This window comes from Triturus cristatus, chromosome 5_2 (assembly GCF_964204655.1).
Source record: "Triturus cristatus chromosome 5_2, aTriCri1.1, whole genome shotgun sequence".
NCBI classification, from domain to species: domain Eukaryota; kingdom Metazoa; phylum Chordata; class Amphibia; order Caudata; family Salamandridae; genus Triturus; species Triturus cristatus.
The window spans coordinates 536,115,391-536,137,930 of record NC_140588.1 but is presented as its reverse complement, the minus strand read 5'-3'; the positions used below and the strand labels follow the sequence as shown (position 1 = coordinate 536,137,930).

At 51.0% G+C, this 22,540-nt stretch overlaps 1 protein-coding gene across 1 annotated transcript in view; it reads left to right on the top strand.

The window, feature by feature from the left end:
• The first annotated feature begins 288 nt into the window (after nt 1-288).
• LOC146823261 (C-C chemokine receptor type 4-like) overlaps nt 289-22,540 on the top strand; it is a 49,238-nt gene continuing 26,986 nt past the window's right edge. The window contains exon 1 of the mRNA XM_085606636.1: nt 289-423. The gene's annotated coding sequence lies outside the window, so the exon portion shown is untranslated. The remainder of the gene's footprint in view (nt 424-22,540) is intronic.

Genomic DNA, 22,540 nt, shown 5'->3' with positions numbered 1-22,540 from the left:
ACCCCCCCTCCTTTACCAGAGATCCAATCAGCCCTGAACTCAGAAAGTCATGTAGCTTTGGATTAAGCACAGAACAAAAAAACACTAAGCGTACATGCTTACTCTGCCATGATTGCTATTCTTGCAATCCTAGTCCTAAAACAGTTCCTTGTTCCCTTAGATGACATTGTTTCACTTTTACGGTTTCATAGATATGCTAATTAAAGAGAAGTTCAGTTGGAGAAGTAAAACAAAAACACTTAGAAGACACACTTTCTTTATTACTTAACATATCTGCCTGCCATTCTGAGGAGATCACCTCTCTCTTTATTTCTGAAGTTTAAATAATGCACAAGTTCGCGTATGGAGGGTTTCCTGAACAAGAGAGCTATCGGAAGTGAACATGTTGCAGTGTGATCCAAAACAGCTCCAACTTTCTTTATGGTAAGCATTATTCTTGTGTTTAAAATGTGTATTGGTGATTATTATTGCCTTATGCAACATGGCACATAATATTGTCTAGATTATATGTCATAATATTGTTGACATAAATACTGTGCTCCAAAAACGTCATGGTCAAGATATTGACAACCAAAATATTGTCAAGCTGTATAGATGTGGAGTTAAGTATAGTGAAATTTTATTTACCTACATATACTTACCTTTAAAATATTTTGGTAGCAGATATTTGTTTCTGCAATATTTGTGTAACACAATATTTTTACATGATTGTATGGTGTAATTGTGTGTTTTTTTGTGATTTTTCTTGCTTTAGAATATTTTGAGTTTGGCTATTACACTTTATTTATTTATTTATAGAGTTTATAAAGTGTGATCATGACCCAATGAGGGTATCAATGCACTGTACAGATGGCAGTACAATCAGCACAATCTATTCTATTCAAAAGGAGCATTTTTACTTATTTTTCAAAGGAGCTCATTGAGGGGTTTGTCCTGATTTGGGACGGAAGACCAGAGCGATTGTAGGTTCTTTTTTTTGTTGAATTTCTTAGGTTTCAGAACTAGAGAATTGACACTACTACCAGATAGTTCGATGTTTTGGGCTAGGTATCTAGGAGTGTTAAGGTGGAGGGCCTTATGAGTCATGCAGGATATCTTCAGCAGTATCCTTGCTTCGAACAGGAGCCATTTGAGCTGTTTTAAGTCTGGAGTGATGTGGTTGGATTTTCTTAATCCCGTGATGAGTCTAGCCGCTGAGTTCAGAGTAACACTTAGTGGCACCAGTTTTGCTTTAAGGAGGTCTGCAATAGTAGCACCCCCATAAACTAATCAGAAGATTACTAGGGCTTGGACTACACAATGAAAGACCGCTTGAGGCAAGAATGGTTTAATTATTTTTAACGTGTTCAGTTGATAGTTGGCTCCCTTGGTGGTTGCACTGATATAGTCTTCCATAGTTAGATGTTTGTCCAATGTACTACCATGTGATTTATTAGAGTCAATAACGTAGAGGGTGCAGTTAAGAGCTGTGAGTTGTATAAGCCATTCTTTTATGGAGGAAGATTGGTTATGAGGGACCATCAAAAGGAATTTATTTTTGAGAGCAAGAGGCGATTATGGGTTAACCGACTTTGGGTTTTGAGTAGAGTGCAGTTGAGAATTTTGGTATTGTTGGATGAGGAGATTTTCAGGCACAATTGTGTGTCATCCGCATACATGTGCTAAAGGATGTGGGATTGTTTCAGAATCTCAGTCAGGGGTTCCATGTATAAGTGAATAATGTAGGTGAGAGTGTTGAACCTCACGTCATCCAATGGAGACCAGGGAGATGTATGAAAGATTTTGATTAACATTTGATTTTTTTGGCCCGGTTGTGAAGAAATTACACAACCCAGTCTAAAAGAAGACCAGATAACCCCATCCTGTTTTCAAGAAGGCAATTTGTTTGCAATGTTTCACTGTGTTGCCTACATAGGAGAGATCAAGCAGTATAAGCAAGCATGGTACATTCTCATCAAGCGGTCTCTGGGCATTCTAAACAATGTGGGTTATAGCCAATTCGGTGCAATGACCCGTTCTGAAGCCTGTATTGTTCAATGTGGTTGCTGAGTTGTAGGTATACGCATTTGTCATGTAACTTTGCTAGAGTCGGATGTTAGTGATTGGATGAAAATAGTTGCATTATTTTTGGGGGGATTGGTGAGATTTGGCCTATCATTAAGCAGTCAAGAATCGTGGCTTGTGAGAGGGATGCATTGAGAATCTTGGACCAAAGCGGTAGTATGGAAGCACTAATCTCTTTAATGAGTTTGGCAGACAGAGGATTGTGGAAATGGTTGGAGGGTTTTATTGATGTAATTGCTTTAAGTAAATCGGCTTCATCCAGAAGTTTGAAGGTATTCCAGGTAGCATTATTTTTAACACAATGGCCAATGTGAGGGGCTTGCAGTAGGTGTGTGACTGGGAGGAAACTGGGTTAGTCCAGGGAAGGTAGACATTAGGAGGCTAGTTGCAATTCTCATTTAATCCTCTTTTTCTTTTCCATGAAATAAGCCGAGAATTCATCACCACTTGGCAATGACCTTTTATCAACCGATTGGAGGTTAACTTGGCAACTAACTTGCTGTTTGAGGATTTGAAATAGTTTTTTGGGTCTGTTTTTGGCATTGTCTAATGGTACCCTAAAGTATTCTGCTTTTGATCTACTAATGTGTTTGTTGTAGGAGGTTCATGTTGACTTGAGGTGTGCTAAGGAGGGAGAGCCTCTCCAAGAACTCTCAGCGAGCCTTAGATTACGTCTTTCCTCAATTAAGGGTGCCGCTAAACCAGGGTTTGGAGAGTTTGATATATGTTTTTTTTTAGATGCTTCAGAGCAATGTTGTCAAGTATGTTTTTCATGAAATGGATGTATTGAACAGTAAGGTCATTCACATCAGTCATATTAGTGGGAGGAGGTAGAATGTTGTTACTAATGGAGGTTAGGTCTGTTAGATTCATATTTTGCAAGTCTCTCAGCCACTGTCACTTTCAGATGTTATCCCTGTCTAATCAGCTCCTTTTCCAAGATGAGGAAGAAGATTAGGTAGTGATCTGACCAGCCACATGGGGATATGGATTCAAATGGTATTATATCATTCTTAGCAATGATTAGATCAAGAGTAGAACCTTTGTTGTGAGTTGGGCAATTATAAAATAGGATGAGGTTGAGGTCTGAAAGGAAAGCCTTGAAGGGGGTCATTTGAGTAATTCCAGTGAATTTTAAAATCCCTAAGGAACATCTGTTTGGTGTGTTGGTCTGAGTTAGAGGAGATGGTCTCCATTAGTTGTTCAATGAAATGTAAATTGCCCGCAGGAGGGTGGTAGATTGTATAGAGTTTGCACACAATCTTATCCTTGTTCCATATTTCAGTGCCTAGGTATTCACAGGCTGGTATTGGAATAGTTTGTGTTCCTCTCAAGGAGAGCACATATCGGTAAATGCATGCTATGCCACCCCCAACCCTTCCAGATCTGTCCAGTCCAGTGATGTCATAATTGGGAGGAACTAAGATTTCCAAAATGTGTAAGGAGGTGTCATTGAGCCATGTTTCGGTAAAGATTAGGAGGTCTAGGTCTTGTACTAGGATGAGATCAGCAGTGTCAGCTGTGTGTCTGACCGCAGCCCTGCAGTTAAGAAGCAAAGACTCGATATGAGATTTAGGGCCAGATGCAACAATACACCGTTTTGCGATTCCCTAATTGCGAATCATTGCGATTCACAATTAGGAAATTGCAAAACATCATGAATGAAAGTGTGTTGAACACTCTCTGGGATTCCTAGGGGATCGCAAATTACCTACCTCATGAATAATAATGAGGTAGGTCACAATTTGCGACACCCTAGGGATCGCAAAAATCACAGGGATGGTGGTCAGCAGATCACCATGTCTGTGATTGCTTTTAAATAAAGCAATCTTTTTTTTGGAAAGCAGCCCATTTTAGAGTCTGTTGGACTTGGGGGTCTCTAGTTGGCACAGATATGCACTTGTGACAAATAGGGACCCTCTCTTCTAGTCAGGGTAAGGGGGTACACTCCTAAAACAACCCCTGCTCACCCCCTTGGTAGCTTGGCACGAGCAGACAGGCTTATCTCAGAGGCAGTGTGTAAAGCATTTGTGAACACATACAACAACCAAGTGACAACACTACAGGTTTTATTTAAAAAATAAGTATTCTTTATATAGATTTACCACAAGACTATTAACCGACAAAAACACACAATACTGTTACTTTAGATGGTAGGATCTTGCTTAGTTCTCTTAAGTTCTTAAATGCGACACTTTAAGTCAATGAACCTTTTAGATGCGACACGCAGGGCAACGAAAGTGTTGCAACGATGTTGATGCGATGAAGTTTTTTGTGGCAAGAAATAAAGACGTGAAGATCTTCCAGATGCGTTACGCTTCTACGATGTTGCAAGAAGACTCGACTCGATGCGTCAGCTGCAGCGGCGACTCCCTTTACGCGATGCGACGACAGCGGCCTTGGCAGCGGCACTCTTCTCCAACGTTTGCGAGACGCTTCCGCTCGATGCGACATTGCAGCGGCAACACCCCTTTATGCGATGTGACGACAGCAGCTCCGACGGCGGCACACTTCTCCGTGGATGCGAGGCGCTTTTCTTGATGCGGTGCAATGCGACAACTACGATGGCGGCGATGGCGACACGCTTCTTCCTCGATATGAGACTCTTCTCTTGATGCGGTGCAATTGGCTTCGATGGCGACACACTTCTTCGGCGTTGCGAGACACTTCCTGGATGATGCGAGACGCTTCCGCTTGATGCGATGCTGCAACGGCGACACACTTTACGAGATGCGACGACAACAGCTCCGACGGCGGCACGCTTCTCCTTCTTGAGTCGCGCTTCCGGTTGCTTGCGACACGCAGTCCCTCAGAAGGCCCAACAACAGCAGCAGGCACTTCCAAAAAACTCTGGGGAGCTGGGGGGTGAAGTCTCTTGTTCCTGAGACTTTTCCAAGCCCTTGGAGATTCTTCACAAGTTGAGCAAAAGTACACACAAAGTTCCTTTCTCCTCTCTTTGGCAGTAAGGTAACCACTGCAGGCCAATCCCCCAGGTTCAGGGATAGTTTCCTCCTCAGCTTCTTCTGGTTCCTCCCTCAGCAGAGGTTCTTCTTGTTTTCCCAAAGTGATCTAAATTCTTGGGATCAGGGTCCTAATATTTATACCCAGAAATCCTTTGTCCTCTGAAGGCAGAGGGGCCTTTGCCCAGTCCAAACCAGTTCCTGAGCACTCTGTTTACCAGACTTCTCCTTTCCTTTCACAGTGCAGGGCAGAAACATTAGACGCCCCACAGGAGGTGGAGTCAGCATTGTGGAAGGCAAGTAACGCACTGGAGCACTTTGTTGACAGGATTCCTTCTCTTCATTCACTGTGCAGGGCAGAGACATCAGTCGCTCCCCAGGAGGTGGAAGGCACAGCCCTATTCAGGTCCCAGGTGCAGCTCCTCCCACCCATCTGGATGCAGATCTCTCTATTCACCACTGGAACACCTCACCCTGTCTCCTGGAATTCCCCAGCCCTGTCACTCAAACTCCAGACAAAGGAATACACACAGCCTAGCAGAGGCAGGTTTGAATGGTTACACAAGAAAATGCCTACTTTCTAAAAGTGGCATTTTCAAACACAGAATGTTAAAACCAACTTCACTAAAAGATGTATTTTATCATCCTGAGTTCAGGCATACTAAATTCGAATCTCTACCATGTTCTCTGAGTCAGTTAGGATTATAAAATGTAATAACCAAACTGCCCATTCTGGCCTATGGAGAACTACGAGATAAACGAAAATGGCTGTAATTCACTATTAGGACATGCCACACACACCAGGGCATGTCCTACCTTATACTTACAATGCACCCTGCCCTTGGGCCTACCATAGGGGTGTCTGATATGAAGAAAAGGGAAGGTGGTTTAGGGACTGGCAAGTGGGTGCACTTGCCAGTCAGCATGACAGTACCAGACTGCACGCAGGCTCTGCAATGGCAGGCCTTAGACACACTTTTACAGGCTGCTTCTGTGGGTGGCACAACCAGTGCTGCAAGCCCACCAGCAGCATTTGGATTTACAAGCCCTGGGCACTCCTGGTGCACTGTACTAAGGTCTAAACCAAACCAACCAATCATGGAATCACTAATTCATACAATAATTTACAAAAGGGAGCACTTGCACTGTGACACTGAACAGCAGTGGCACAGTGCCCTGAGCAACTAACACCAGCAAAAAATACATGAGGCACAATGAAAAAATGGAAGGGAGACTCACGGCAATGTGCCAGGTCTAACAGATTCCATCATTACTCTTTAGTTCACTTCGCCACCTCAGTTCAGACCCAGCTATATGCAAATCAGTCTTGACCCTGTGCCTCATGGGAACAGTCCAGCCCGAACTGCCAAGCCAGGTCTTCCCTAAACAGGAAACAAGCATCCTGGGACCGGTTTCTGGGTAACACCCTTCATCAGCCAGGCTAGCTTGAATTCAGTGGCAAAGTGAGCAAGGGACCCACGTCTGGGCATACCCTGCAAATTTAGGGCGAACAAAGCAAACACAAGGAGATAATGGACGGTGAACTGAAACTTTTCAGTCACAGATCTGGGTTGAATCCATCATCATTCTTTAGATCACTTCGCCACCTCAGTTCAGACCCAGCTATATGCAAATCAGTCTTGATCCCATGCCTCATGGTAACAGTCCAGCCCGAACTGCCAAGCCAGGTCTTTACTGATCCGGAAACAAGCATTCTGGGACCGGTTTCTGGGTAACACCCTTCATCAGCCAGGCTAGCTTGAATCCAGGGGCCATTATTTGACACAATATTTTTGATGCTCAGGAAAATTGCATTTGTGAAATGCCTTAGAAGCTTTGTTCCATTGTTGTGTAATCAGAGTCTTAGAAAGGGATGAAACTGTCCACGCTATACCGTTAAACGTAACCATTGAGTATCAGAGCAGAACCTAAGAATTCTTTCATGTTGCAGTTGATGTAGGTGCATTAAAGCAATAAGACATCAACTATACAATTGTTGTGTTAAATGTTTTTTGTCGACGTCTGAATTTGTGGACGGAATGTTTAAATTTGAAATTCATTTTTAAAAATAATATATTCTTTTGTATAGGCAGTCAGTACATTACAAACATTGTACTTGAAACACATTTAAACATTTTAGCTATCATCCCATTTATGTCATAAAAACAGCTTTGATTCCTCATAGAGGGACCATTTGTGTACTGAACATCACAGCAGGAAAAATCACCTTTTATTCCTTCCCCCAGATATTTGCCCCCCACCCCACAGTTGCTCTCAGAGGTTAATCATCTCATTCCTGTCTTTCTTGTGCAGAGCTCTCCTTGATCTCCCCAAAATTAGCATGGGTCTCTGACCATGTTTGCAAATCCTCCCATGCAAGGTCATCTCTCCTACACTGATGGAGTAGCACCTCTTAGGCCACTGCCCATTCTATGACATCCTTGATCCACTTCTGTTCCCTGGGTCCTAACGGGTTCATCCATGAGATGGCAACACACTGTTTTGCTAGTAGCAGGGCCAGTTGCATGAATTTCCATTCTATTTTCCTGCCCTTGCGTTTCTTGACCATGCCCAAGAGACAAGTGGCCGGGACCAATTTCACATCTATACCCTCAATGCCTTCTAATCGTCTGACCATCAACTCCCAGTAAACATGTACCGGGGGACAGTACCAGGCTAAGAGAAGAAAGGTTGCAGGTCTACCTTGACACCGGTGGCATCTGTCAGTTCTGGTGGGGTCTATTCTATGTAGGAACACTGGAGTAACATATGTGCGGTGTATATCATTGAAATGTACTAGTTTGAACTGCGCATTGCTCGTTCCTTGCTTAACAAGTGCGCAAGCAGCTTTCCATTATGAGCCTTTTAGATGTGCACCCAATTCCTCTTTCCACATCTCCCTAGCCCAAAATATGATCCTTGGTTTGTCAGCAGTCATGGCTCTGCATAAATGAGAAACCAAGTGTCTAACTCCAACATATTCTAGAAAGATTCGAAACAGTACAGGGGAGGCATCTGCATATGTGGGCCAGACCTCTCACACTATGTCAAAAATGCTTGCACTGGTTAAAAACCTGCGCTGTCCCACTCCAAAGGTCTCTAGTGCCACCTCAAATGTGATAAACGTGTCATTGGGATAAAGCTCACTCAGAGTCAAGCATCCCCTAGGACTCCAGGTGCTAGTAACAACTGCGCTAGAGAACACGTGTAACACTAGAAGATCCCACAAACCAAACTCACATGCAAAGGGGGCACCTTTGAGTACCACCTTCATTGCTCACTCCCATAACTATTATGTATGCGTAATTAGATATGGTAGCGTGGGGTCAGGCCGCCGACCATGGTAAAGCAACTGTGACAAGGTATCTCTGCGTAATAGCTTACCAAGTTTTCCCCATCAGACAACCAGTGTGCTGCATGGTTTAACTGAGATGCTAGATAATACATTTACATATTGGGCAGTGCCAATTCCCCATCCTCCAATGAGAGGTGCAGAACCTCATGGGCAACCCTGCTCCAACCACCCGTCCACACTAACGTTGTTAGCAAGGAGTTTAGACACTTTAAAACTGCCCTAGGTAGTGTGTTTCAAGAGTGCTGTAGTAATTTGGAACTAATTTGGTAAATCTGGACTAAATAACATAAAGGGTTAATAGAATACTGGGATAACTCTAGGTTAATTAACTGATGTGTGAAGATCCAATTTGTGATTGCTGCAGTTGTCTAACTCTCTAACATTTTTCATTCTGATTTTTATGTTGCCATGTCTTTGCTTGACCTCTTTCAAACAGCAATTTCAAAGCATAAAGATTTTCTAAGAACAGTGTAGGGTACAAAACATGACAGACTAGAACATTTCTCAAGAGTAGGGCTTTCCCTGTCCAATGGTTTTCGTATCTGTTAATCAGATGGGGTCTCTTGCGGATATGAAACTGTACCCCAGAGTTTCACAATCAAAACAGAAAAATATTAGTTTTCCAAAATAAAAATGCTAATCAATCTTGGCATGAAATAAAAAATATATGTGATTATTATGGTAAATTGTGATGGATTTTCAAGCTCCTAAAATGCAGCTTTTTGCTTCCCTATTTTGAAAGTGCAATCTATGCAGCCTGCAGTAATTACTGCCAGTCGTGCACCTGAAATGCTTTAATACTCTCAGTGATAGTGTATCTCCCTGTTAGAAGGCGGACCGCTGGGGAGTCGGCGGGACCACCCAGTGGGCCTCCTTACTGCAAGGAAGTAGCCGAGCGCCGCTGAGAAGCCTCCAAGGAGAGGTCCTTCCCCTATAATCGTACTAGCCCAGTAACACCACCACACAGGACTCGACACAAGTATCAGTTCTCATATACCTTTATCAGTAATTATCGTAGGTTTCTTTGGCAATATGTACAGGTGGATCGAGGGATCCGCAAGAGAGTCTCAATGTCTTTGTGGGGAAGGGGTAGCAGGACAGTCGCAGTTTCAGCCTGGTACGGGGGTACCCTGCGCCCAGGTATTAAGCCTCAAGCTGGGAGGGGCTCCGGGAGTTGGAACGTCGGGTGCCGGTCACAAGGGCAGCCCGAAGAGGTTGATCCGTGATGAAGTCAGCAGGGCTCGGTGGGTCAGTTCCGCTAGCTCGAGCCGCGACGAAGTCAGCAGGGCTCCGATGGTCGTTCAGCGAGGATGGGCCGCGACGGCGTCAGCAGGGCTCCGATGGTCGTTCAGCGAGGTTGGGCCGCGACGGTGTCAGCAGGGCTCCGATGTTTTCCGTGAGTGTCTTGTTCTCAGCAAGGTGGAGCCGCGACGCAGTCAGCAGGGCTCGAGGTACAGGTCCAGATAAGAGTCTTTTTCTCCGTAGGGTCAGCCGCGATCCGATCAGCAGGGCTCTCGACTCCAGGATACAACTACTGTCTTGGTGCGGGTTCGCCCCAGATATAGGTCTGGAGCCCTTTGATGTCCGGACCCTTGCGTCCGGAGGGGGCGGAGAGGCTGGGCTGGGGGAGGCCAGACGCCCAGCGGGAGAGGCGCCAGTGCCCAGGGAGGCCGGAGAGCGGTTGCACCCAGGCGTTGGGGGACGGTAGGGGGTCCCATCGACACTCCCCTCCTCCGGGATTGGGGGATTGGTCACGTGGTGCCCCCTGGCCGGATCTTGGTGCCTCGATGTCGGGGTTTCGCTGGGGCCGTGGCCGGGGGGAGGCCGGGTCACGTTGGCTGGTGTGGGTAGATGTGTACAATCCAGGGGGGACCCCGAAGGGTGAAGGGGTCCCCGGTCGGCCTGAAAAGGGGGCCAGGACCACGCCACGAGGCTGGGTCCAACAGGCGTCCCCCCCAGCCGAAGGCAGGGAGAGTCACCCATCTCCTTGGGGGTTCTCCTCGCCAAGGCGGAAGAAACGGGACAGGCCGTCGGCATTGGGGTGGTCGTTGCCGGGCCGGTGTTCTACTGTAAAGTCCATCCCTTGCAGAGAGATGGACCATGGCAACAACTTTGGGTTTTCTCCTCTCATTTGCATTAGCCACCGCAAGGGCCGGTGGTCGGTTTGGACCCGAAAGTGGGTGCCGAAAAGGTAGGGCCGGAGCTTTTTGAGGGCCCATACCACGGCGAAGGCCTCTCGCTCGATGGTGCTCCATCTCTGCTCCCGGGGCAGCAGTCGCCGGCTGATGAAGGCCACTGGTCTGTCAAGGCCTTCCGAATTTACTTGGGACAGGACCGCCCCCACCCCGTACTCTGACGCACCGGTCTGTACTATGAATTCCCTGCTGTAGTCGGGGGCTTGCAGCACAGGAGCGGTACAAATTGCTGTCTTGAGGGTCTCGAAGGCCGCCTGGCAGAGGGGTGTCCAGTTCACCTTTTTGGGTTGCTTCTTGGACGTAAGCTCCGTGAGGGGTCCCACAATGCTCCCATAGTTTTGGATGAACCGCCGGTAATAGCCCGTGAGGCCCAGGAAGGCCCGGACAGCGGTTTGGGTGGCGGGGGGCTCCCAGGCCTTGATGGCATCAATATTCGGCTGGAGGGGAGCCACCTGGCCGCTCCCCACTTGATGGCCCAGATAGGTCACGGATCCCTGGCCTAACTGGCATTTGCTGCCCTTTATCGTGAGTCCGGCTCTCTGGAGGGCGGCGAGCACTTCCCCGAGGTGCTCCAGGTGCTCGGCCCAGTGGCTGCTGAATACGGCAATATCGTCCAGGTAGGCGGCGCTGAACGCTCCCAGTCCGGCCAGGACCTTGTTCACTAGACTTTGGAAGGTCGCCGGGGCATTTTTCATGCCAAAGGGCATCACCCGAAAGTGGTAGTGCCCATCGGGAGTGGAGAAGGCGGATCGCTCACGGGCACCGGGGGTGAGCCTGATCTGCCAGTATCCGGCAGTGAGGTCGAAGGTGCTTAGGTAGCGGGCGGCTCCTAGGCGGTCAATGAGTTCGTCGGCCCGAGGGATGGGATGGGCATCGGTCTTGGTGACGGCATTCAACCCTCGGTAGTCCACGCAAAATCTGAGTTCTGGGGTGGTGCCTGGGGCGGCGGGCTTCGGCACCAGGACCACCGGGCTGGCCCAGGGACTGTCGGAAGGTTCGATGACCCCGAGGGCTAGCATCTTGGCGACCTCGGCTTGGATGCAGGCACGCACTCGGTCGGGCACCCTGTAGGCCCGGTGTCGCACGGGGGGCTGTCCCCGGTGTCGACGTCGTGGACGCACCAGGGAGTGACCCCGGGAGTGAGTGAGAAGAGGGCTGCGAAGGGTTGCAGCAGCTGTTGACAGTCGTGGCGCTGTTCCGAGGTCAGGGTGGTGGAGAGGTTGACGCCTTCTATGGAGCCGTCTTGGTCGGAGGTTCTCAGGAGGTCGGGTAGGGGCTCGGAGTCGCCCTCGCCCCCATCGTCGGTAGCCAGCAGCAGGCTTAGTTCCATTCGGGCAAAGTGGGGTTTGAGCCGGTTTGCTTGTAGAACCCGGAGGGGGTTCCTGGGGGACTCCAGGTCGACTAGGTAGGTGACGGGGTTCTTCTTCTCCACCACCTTGAAGGGCCCGGTCCATTTGTCCTGGAGGGCACAGGGGTCCATGGGTGACATGACCCAGACTTGCTGGCCCGGCTCGAACTCAATGGAGGAGGCGTTCTGGTCATACCAGCGTTTCATGTCCTCTTGGCTGGCCTCGAGGTTGGCCTCGGCCAGTGCCCGGAACCTCCGGGTTTGGTTCCGCAGAGTCAGGAGGTACCGGTAGACGTCGGGAGGGGCATTTCGGATGTTCGTCTCCCAGCCTTCCATGACCAGGCTGAGGGGACCTCGGACAGGGTGTCCGTATAAGAGTTCGAAGGGGCTGAACCCTAGAGACTTCTGTGGGACCTCCCGATAGGCAAATAGGAGGCAGGGCAGCAGGACGTCCCATTTCCGCCTCAGGGGCTCTTCCAGGCCCTTGATCATCCCTTTCAGTGTTCTGTTGAAACGTTCGACTAGTCCGTTCCCCTGGGGGTGGTACGGGGTGGTGAACCTGTAGGTGACCCCGCATTGTTGCCATAGGGACCGCATGTATTTTGATATAAAGTTTGTACCTCGGTCGCTCACCACTTCCCGGGGGAATCCCACTCTCGAGAAGATTCCCATCAAGGCCCGGCCCACCACTAGGGCTGTCACAGTTCGGAGAGGGATGGCCTCAGGGTATCGGGTGGCGTGGTCAACTAGGACGAGGATGAAGCGGTGACCCAGGGCGGTTCGGGGGTCCAGGGGCCCCACTATGTCGATTCCCACTCGCTCGAACGGATCTTCTCTTGATGCGGTGCAATTGGCTTCGATGGCGACACACTTCTTCGGCGTTGCAAGACACTTCCTGGATGATGCGAGACGCTTCCGCTTGATGCGATGCTGCAGCGGCGACACACTTTACGAGATGCGACGACAACAGCTCCGACGGCGGCACGCTTCTCCTTCTTGAGTCGCGCTTCCGGCTGCTTGCGACACGCAGTCCCTCAGAAGGCCCAACAACAGCAGCAGGCACTTCCAAAGAACTCTGGGGAGCAGGGGGGTGAAGTCTGTTGTTCCTGAGACTTTTCCAAGCCCTTGGAGATCCTTCACAAGTTGAGCAAAAGTACACAAAAAGTTCCTTTCTCCTCTCTTTGGCAGTAAGGTAACCACTGCAGGCCAATCCCCCAGGTTCAGGGATAGTTTGCTCCTCAGCTTCTTCTGGTTCCTCCCTCAGCAGAGGTTCTTCTTGTTTTCCCAAAGTGATCTAAATTCTTGGGATCAGGGTCCTAATATTTATACCCCGAAATCCTTTGTCCTCTGAAGGCAGAGGGGCCTTTGCCCAGTCCAAACCAGTTCCTGAGCACTCTGTTTACCAGACTTCTCCTTTCCTTTCACAGTGCAGGGCAGAAACATTAGACGCCCCACAGGAGGTGGAGCCAGCATTGTGGAAGGCAAGTAACGCACTGGAGCACTTTGTTGACAGGATTCCTTCTCTTCATTCACTGTGCAGGGCAGAGACATCAGTCGCTCCCCAGGAGGTGGAGCCAGCATTGTGGAAGGCAGGCACAGCCCTACTCAGGTCCCAGGTGCAGCTCCTCCCACCCATCTGGATGCAGATCTCTCTATTCACCACTGGAACACCTCACCCTGTCTCCTGGAATTCCCCAGCCCTGTCACTCAAACTCCAGACAAAGGAATACACACAGCCTAGCAGAGGCAGGTTTGAATGGTTACACAAGAAAATGCCTACTTTCTAAAAGTGGCATTTTCAAACACAGAATGTTAAAACCAACTTCACTAAAAGATGTATTTTATCATCCTGAGTTCAGGCATACTAAATTCGAATCTCTACCATGTTCTCTGAGTCAGCTAGGATTATAAAATGTAATAACCAAACTGCCCATTCTGGCCTATGGAGAACTACGAGATAAACGAAAATGGCTGTAATTCACTATTAGGACATGCCACACACACCAGGGCATGTCCTACCTTATACTTACAATGCACCCTGCCCTTGGGCCTACCATAGGGGTGTCTGATATGAAGAAAAGGGAAGGTGGTTTAGGGACTGGCAAGTGGGTGCACTTGCCAGTCAGCATGACAGTACCAGACTGCACGCAGGCTCTGCAATGGCAGGCCTTAGACACACTTTTACAGGCTGCTTCTGTGGGTGGCACAACCAGTGCTGCAAGCCCACCAGCAGCATTTGGATTTACAAGCCCTGGGCACTCCTGGTGCACTGTACTAAGGTCTAAACCAAACCAACCAATCATGGAATCACTAATTCATAAAATAATTTACAAAAGGGAGCACTTGCACTGTGACACTGAACAGCAGTGGCACAGTGCCCTGAGCAACTAACACCAGCAAAAAATACATGAGGCACAACGAAAAAATGGAAGGGAGACTCACGGCAATGTGCCAGGTCTAACAGATTCCATCATTACTCTTTAGTTCACTTCGCCACCTCAGTTCAGACCCAGCTATATGCAAATCAGTCTTGACCCTGTGCCTCATGGGAACAGTCCAGCCCGAACTGCCAAGCCAGGTCTTCCCTGAACAGGAAACAAGCATCCTGGGACCGGTTTCTGGGTAACACCCTTCATCAGCCAGGCTAGCTTGAATTCAGTGGCAAAGTGAGCAAGGGACCCACGTCTGGGCATACCCTGCCAATTTAGGGCGAACAAAGCAAACACAAGGAGATAATGGACGGAGAACTGAAACTTTTCAGTCACAGATCTGGGTTGAATCCATCATCATTCTTTAGATCACTTCGCCACCTCAGTTCAGACCCAGCTATATGCAAATCAGTCTTGATCCCATGCCTCATGGTAACAGTCCAGCCCGAACTGCCAAGCCAGGTCTTTACTGATCCGGAAACAAGCATTCTGGGACCGGTTTCTGGGTAACACCCTTCATCAGCCAGGCTAGCTTGAATCCAGGGGCCATTATTTGACACAATATTTTTGATGCTCAGGAAAATTGCATTTGTGAAATGCCTTAGAAGCTTTGTTCCATTGTTGTGTAATCAGAGTCTTAGAAAGGGATGAAACTGTCCACGCTATACCGTTAAACGTAACCATTGAGTATCAGTGCAGAACCTAAGAATTCTTTCATGTTGCAGTTGATGTAGGTGCATTAAAGCAATAAGACATCAACTATACAATTGTTGTGTTAAATGTTTTTTGTCGACGTCTGAATTTGTGGATGGAATGTTTAAATTTGAAATTCATTTTTAAAAATAATATATTCTTTTGTATAGGCAGTCAGTACATTACAAACATTGTACTTGAAACACATTTAAACAGTTTAGCTATCATCCCATTTATGTCATAAAAACAGCTTTGATTCCTCATAGAGGGACCATTTGTGTACTGAACATCACAGCAGGAAAAATCACCTTTTATTCCTTCCCCCAGATATTTGCCCCCCACCCCACAGTTGCTCTCAGAGGTTAATCCTCTCATTCCTGTCTTTCTTGTGCAGAGCTCTCCTTGATCTCCCCAAAATTAGCATGGGTCTCTGACCATGTTTGCAAATCCTCCCATGCAAGGTCATCTCTCCTACACTGATGGAGTAGCACCTCTTAGGCCACTGCCCATTCTATGACATCCTTGATCCACTTCTGTTCCCTGGGTCCTAACGGGTTCATCCATGAGATGGCAACACACTGTTTTGCTAGTAGCAGGGCCAGTTGCATGAATTTCCATTCTATTTACCTGCCCTTGCGTTTCTTGACCATGCCCAAGAGACAAGTGGCCGGGACCAATTTCACATCTATACCCTCAATGCCTTCTAATCGTCTGACCATCAACTCCCAGTAAACATGTACCGGGGACAGTACCAGGCTAAGAGAAGAAAGGTTGCAGGTCTACCTTCACACCAGTGGCATCTGTCAGTTCTGGTGGGGTCTATTCTATGTAGGAACACTGGAGTAACATATGTGCGGTGTATATCATTGAAATGTACTAGTTTGAACTGCGCATTGCTCGTTCCTTGCTTAACAAGTGCGCAAGCAGCTTTCCATTATGAGCCTTTTAGATGTGCACCCAATTCCTCTTTCCACATCTCCCTAGCCCAAAATATGATCCTTGGTTTGTCAGCAGTCATGGCTCTGCATAAATGAGAAACCAAGTGTCTAACTCCACCATATTCTAGAAAGATTCGAAACAGTACAGGGGAGGCATCTGCATATGTGGGCCAGACCTCTCACACTATGTCAAAAATGCTTGCATAGGTTAAAAACCTGCCCTGTCCCACTCCAAAGGTCTCTAGTGCCACCTCAAATGTGATAAACGTGTCATTGGGATAAAGCTCACTCAGAGTCAAGCATCCCCTAGGACTCCAGGTGCTAGTAACAACTGCGCTAGAGAACACGTGTAACACTAGAAGATCCCACAAACCAAACTCACATGCAAAGGGGGCACCTTTGAGTACCACCTTCATTGCTCACTCCCATAACTATTATGTATGCGTAATTAGATATGGTAGCGTGGGGTCAGGCCGCCGACCATGGTAAAGCAACTGTGACAAGGTATCTCTGCGTAATAGCTTACCAAGTTTTCCCCATCAGACAACCAGTGTGCTGCATGGTTTAACTGAGATGCTACATAATACATTTACATATTGGGCAGTGCCAATTCCCCATCCTCCAATGAGAGGTGCAGAACCTCATGGGCAACCCTGCTCCGACCACCCGTCCACACTAACGTTGTTAGCAAGGAGTTTAGACACTTTAAAACTGCCCTAGGTAGTGTGTTTCAATAGTGCTGTAGTAATTTGGAACTAATTTGGTAAATCTGGACTAAATAACATAAAGGGTTAATAGAATACTGGGATAACTCTAGGTTAATTAACTGATGTGTGAAGATCCAATTTGTGATTGCTGCAGTTGTCTAACTCTCTAACATTTTTCATTCTGATTTTTATGTTGCCATGTCTTTGCTTGACCTCTTTCAAACAGCAATTTCAAAGCATAAAGATTTTCTAAGAACAGTGTAGGGTACAAAACATTACAGACTAGAACATTTCTCATGAGTAGGGCTTTCCCTGTCCAATGGTTTTCGTATCTGTTAATCAGATGGGGTCTCTTGCGGATATGAAACTGTACCCCAGAGTTTCACAATCAAAACAGAAAAATATTAGTTTTCCAAAATAAAAATGCTAATCAATCTTGGCATGAAATAAAAAATATATGTGATTATTATGGTAAATTGTGATGGATTTTCAAGCTCCTAAAATGCAGCTTTTTGCTTCCCTATTTTGAAAGTGCAATCTATGCAGCCTGCAGTAATTACTGCCAGTCGTGCACCTGAAATGCTTTAATTCTCTCAGTGATAGTGTATCTCCCTGTTAGAAGGCGGACCGCTGGGGAGTCGGCGGGACCACCCAGTGGGCCTCCTTACTGCAAGGAAGTAGCCGAGCGCCGCTGAGAAGCCTCCAAGGAGAGGTCCTTCCCCTATAATCGTACTAGCCCAGTAACACCACCACACAGGACTCGACACAAGTATCAGTTCTCATATACCTTTATCAGTAATTATCGTAGGTTTCTTTGGCAATATGTACAGGTGGATCGAGGGATCCGCAAGAGAGTCTCAATGTCTTTGTGGGGAAGGGGTATCGGGACAGTCGCAGTTTCAGCCTGGTACGGGGGTACCCTGCGCCCAGGTATTAAGCCTCAAGCTGGGAGGGGCTCCGGGAGTTGGAACGTCGGGTGCCGGTCACAAGGGCAGCCCGAAGAGGTTGAGCCGTGATGAAGTCAGCAGGGCTCGGTGGGTCAGTTCCGCTAGCTCGAGCCGCGACGAAGTCAGCAGGGCTCCGATGGTCGTTCAGCGAGGTTGGGCCGCGACGGCGTCAGCAGGGCTCCGATGGTCGTTCAGCGAGGTTGGGCCGTGACGGCGTCAGCAGGGCTCCGATGTTTTCCGTGAGTGTCTTGTTCTCAGCAAGGTAGAGCCGCGACGCAGTCAGCAGGGCTCGAGGTACAGGTCCAGATAAGAGTCTTTTTCTCCGTAGGGTCAGCCGCGATCCGATCAGCAGGGCTCTCGACTCCAGGATACAACTACTGTCTTGGTGCGGGTTCGCCCCAGATATAGGTCTGGAGCCCTTTGATGTCCGGACCCTTGCGTCCGGAGGGGGCGGAGAGGCTGGGCTGGGGGAGGCCAGACGCCCAGCGGGAGAGGCACCAGTGCCCAGGGAGGCCGGAGAGCGGTTGCACCCAGGCGTTGGGGGACGGTAGGGGGTCCCATCGACACTCCCCTCCTCCGGGATCGGGGGATTGGTCACGTGGTGCCCCCTGGCCGGATCTTGGTGCCTCGATGTCGGGGTTTCGCTGGGGCCGTGGCCGGGGGGAGGCCGGGTCACGTTGGCTGGTGTGGGTAGATGTGTACAATCCAGGGGGGACCCCCGAAGGGTGAAGGGGTCCCCGGTCGGCCTGAAAAGGGGGCCAGGACCACGCCACGAGGCTGGGTCCAACAGGCGTCCCCCCCAGCCGAAGGCAGGGAGAGTCACCCATCTCCTTGGGGGTTCTCCTCGCCAAGGCGGAAGAAACGGGACAGGCCGTCGGCATTGGCGTGGTCGTTGCCGGGCCGGTGTTCTACTGTAAAGTCCATCCCTTGCAGAGAGATGGACCATGGCAACAACTTTGGGTTTTCTCCTCTCATTTGCATTAGCCACCGCAAGGGCCGGTGGTCGGTTTGGACCCGAAAGTGGGTGCCGAAGAGGTAGGGCCGGAGCTTTTTGAGGGCCCATACCACGGCGAAGGCATCTCGCTCGATGGTGCTCCATCTCTGCTCCCGGGGCAGCAGTCGCCGGCTGATGAAGGCCACTGGTCTGTCAAGGCCTTCCGAATTTACTTGGGACAGGACCGCCCCCACCCCGTTCTCTGAGGCATCGGTCTGTACTATGAATTCCCTGCTGTAGTCGGGGGCTTGCAGCACAGGAGCGGTACAAATTGCTGTCTTGAGGGTCTCGAAGGCCGCCTGGCAGAGGGGTGTCCAGTTCACCTTTTTGGGTTGCTTCTTGGACGTAAGCTCCGTGAGGGGTCCCACAATGCTCCCATAGTTTTGGATGAACCGCCGGTAATAGCCCGTGAGGCCCAGGAAGGCCCGGACAGCGGTTTGGGTGGCGGGGGGCTCCCAGGCCTTGATGGCATCAATTTTCGGCTGGAGGGGAGCCACCTGGCCGCTCCCCACTTGATGGCCCAGATAGGTCACGGATCCCTGGCCTAACTGGCATTTGCTGGCCTTTATCGTGAGTCCGGCTCTCTGGAGGGCGGCGAGCACTTCCCCGAGGTGCTCCAGGTGCTCGGCCCAGTGGCTGCTGAATGCGGCAATATCGTCCAGGTAGGCGGCGCTGAACGCTCCCAGTCCGGCCAGGACCTTGTTCACTAGTCTTTGGAAGGTCGCCGGGGCATTTTTCATGCCAAAGGGCATCACCCGAAAGTGGTAGTGCCCATCGGGAGTGGAGAAGGCGGATCGCTCACGGGCGCCGGGGGTGAGCCTGATCTGCCAGTATCCGGCAGTGAGGTCGAAGGTGCTTAGGTAGCGGGCGGCTCCTAGGCGGTCGATGAGTTCGTCGGCCCGAGGGATGGGATGGGCATCGGTCTTGGTGACAGCATTCAACCCTCGGTAGTCCACGCAAAATCTGAGTTCTGGGGTGGTGCCTGGGGCGGCGGCCTTCGGCACCAGGACCACCGGGCTGGCCCAGGGACTGTCGGAAGGTTCGATGACCCCGAGGGCTAGCATCTTGGCGACCTCGGCTTGGATGCAGGCACGCACTCGGTCGGGCACCCTGTAGGCCCGGTGTCGCACGGGGGGGGCTGTCCCCGGTGTCGACGTCGTGGACGCACCAGGGAGTGACCCCGGGAGTGAGTGAGAAGAGGGCAGCGAAGGGTTGCAGCAGCTGTTGACAGTCGTGGCGCTGTTCCGAGGTCAGGGTGGTGGAGAGGTTGACGCCCTCTATGGAGCCGTCTTGGTCGGAGGTTCTCAGGAGGTCGGGTAGGGGCTCGGAGTCGCCCTCGCCCCCATCGTCGGTAGCCAGCAGCAGGCTTAGTTCCATTCGGGCAAAGTGCGGTTTGAGCCGGTTTGCGTGTAGAACCCGAAGGGGGTTCCTGGGGGACTCCAGGTCGACTAGGTAGGTGACGGGGTTCTTCTTCTCCACCACCTTGAAGGGCCCGGTCCATTTGTCCTGGAGGGCACAGGGGTCCACGGGTGACATGACCCAGAATTGCTGGCCCGGCTCGAACTCAATGGAGGAGGCGTTCTGGTCATACCAGCGTTCCATGTCCTCTTGGCTGACCTCGAGGTTGGCCTCGGCCAGTGCCCGGAACCTCCGGGTTTGGTTCCGCAGAGTCAGGAGGAACCGGTAGACGTCGGGAGGGGCATTTCGGATGTTCGTCTCCCAGCCTTCCTTGACCAGGCTGAGGGGACCTCGGACAGGGTGTCCGTATAAGAGTTCGAAGGGGCTGAACCCTAGAGACTTCTGTGGGACCTCCCGATAGGCAAATAGGAGGCAGGGCAGCAGGACGTCCCATTTCCGCCTCAGGGGCTCTTCCAGGCCCTTGATCATCCCTTTCAGTGTTCTGTTGAAACGTTCGACTAGTCCGTTCCCCTGGGGGTGGTACGGGGTGGTGAACCTGTAGGTGACCCCGCATTGTTGCCATAGGGACCGCATGTATTTTGATATAAAGTTTGTACCTCGGTCGCTCACTTCCCGGGGGAATCCCACTCTCGAGAAGATTCCCATCAAGGCCCGGCCCACCACTGGGGCTGTCACAGTTCGGAGAGGGATGGCCTCAGGGTATCGGGTGGCGTGGTCAACTAGGACGAGGATGAAGCGGTGACCCAGGGCGGTTCGGGGGTCCAGGGGCCCCACTATGTCGATTCCCACTCGCTCGAACGGGGTGTTGACGGCCGGGAAAGGCTGGAGAGGAGCTTTGACCCGTCCCCCAGTCTTCCCGCTGGCTTGGCAGGTCGGGCAGGTCCGGCAGTGATTATCCACGTCCTTACGCATTCGGGGCCAGTAGAAGTGGGTCACCAGGTGGCTGTATGTTTTGTCTTGCCCCAGGTGCCCGGCGAGGGGCACATCATGTGCCAAATTGAGGAGGAATCCTCGGAATCGGAGGGGGACCACCAGCACTCGACCGGCCCCTAGTTCTGCGGTCTTCTGCTCGCTGTAGAGCAGGTCATTGTCCCAATAGACCCAGTGCGCTCCTGTTTGGTCACCGGCGGCCTGGGCGGCCGCCTGCTGTTGGGTCCCCTCGAGGGAGGGGCAGGTTCTCTGTTCTTGCTGGAACTGTTCCCTGGTGGGGCCCCCGTCGTGGTGCCATTGTGCAAGTTCAGGGAGTTCGCCGAGGGAGGCGATCTCGTTCTGGGGAAGTTCGGATGGCCCGGCATCCGCGTCGGGTTCCTCCTTGACCGAAGGAGGTGGGTGTTCGGGCCCCTCGGGCTCGTCGGGGGCCGCCGCTACGGTTGGTCGGTGGGCCTGGGCGGTCATGGACCGGGTGGTGGCACAGGCCCATTCAGGCAGTCCCAGCATCCATATGTGCTCCCGGCGCTCAACCTGGGCCCAGGGGGAACTTTCCAGGTCGTTCCCCAGGAGGCAGTCCACCGGGGCGTCGTCGCGGACGGTCACTTTCAGCAGGCCTGACACTCCTCCCCACTCAAATGGAATCCGGGCCATCCGGCACATGCTCTCGGTGTTGTCGGCCGTCCGGACGGGGCATAGTACATGAGGCAGGATCTGTTCGGGGGTCACCAGGTGGCAGCGGACAGCGGTTACGCTGGCTCCAGTGTCACGGAGGGCTTCGGCCCGGCGTCCATTAATGGTGACCCACTGCTGGTATTTCTGGGTGTTGCTCGGGATGGGGGCTTGGGGCACCATTTCTCGGCTTCCCAGGCATACGAGGGACATAGCGGCCGGCTCCCACTCGGTGGACCCGGCGTCGGTGTTTTCTTCCTCCTCTTCCCCTTCCCCTTCCCCCAGGGCGGCGGCCGCCAGCTGTCGGGGCGGGGGCCCGGTGGCCCCGCTTCGTCGGTTCATGGGGCAGGATGGGTCACTGGCATAGTGTCCTGGTTGTTGGCAGCTGTAGCAGGTTACCGTTGTCCGAGGTCCTGGTCGGGCTGGGGTTGTCCCCCTTCGTGCTAGGGTCGGTGACGTGCGGTTCGAGGGCGGACCCCGAGGAGGACTCCGGGGCGGCCCTGCTGTAAAGTCTCGGTTCCGGTTTGATCCCCCTCCTCCGCCGCGCTGGCGGGGGGGTCCTGTGGCGCTCCGCTGGTACTCCCCCATTGAGTTCCGGGGGACCCGGGTGTTCACCCACCGATCGGCCTCGACGGCGAGCTTCTGTGGCTCGGTCAGTTTGCTGTCGAGGAGGTGCTGTCTTAGCTCGATGAAATAGTTGTTGGAGAGATGCTCCCAGACAATGAGGTTGAACAGCTGCTCGTAGAAGGTGACTTTGCTGCCCTTGACCCACCCTTCCAGGGCTCTGCTAAAAAAGTCGACGTACTCCACCAACGTGGTACCGGGGAGTTTCTTGCAGTCTCGGAAGCGCTGTCGGTACATTTCGGCGGTGAGGCCATAGCGGGTGAGCAGG